This window comes from Sebastes umbrosus, chromosome 11, assembly GCF_015220745.1.
Source record: "Sebastes umbrosus isolate fSebUmb1 chromosome 11, fSebUmb1.pri, whole genome shotgun sequence".
In the NCBI taxonomy this organism is placed as follows: Eukaryota; Metazoa; Chordata; class Actinopteri; order Perciformes; family Sebastidae; genus Sebastes; species Sebastes umbrosus.
Genome location: NC_051279.1, coordinates 2,015,869 through 2,016,170, shown reverse-complemented (window position 1 = coordinate 2,016,170; position 302 = coordinate 2,015,869).

Genomic DNA, 302 nt, shown 5'->3' with positions numbered 1-302 from the left:
TCACTGCTATTTACACTTCATAGTGTTCAAACACAGAGAGAGACTGAAGTCTCATCTGTCCCTGGATTTAAATGAATGCCTCTGACTGCAGTAAAATGCAGAACAAATTAAATAGTGTCCAAGTCCTAACATCTGTCATTAAAGGAATGTATAAAAAATAAGACACGTCTTCTGATTAATCTAAAAATCTGACTTTTACAGAGAAATTTGTAGCTTTGTGTAGTACAACTTTTTGGAAAACCAATTGTGTTTACAAAAGTACAGGAAAACATTCTTCATCTTTTTTTTTTGTTAAAGGTCCC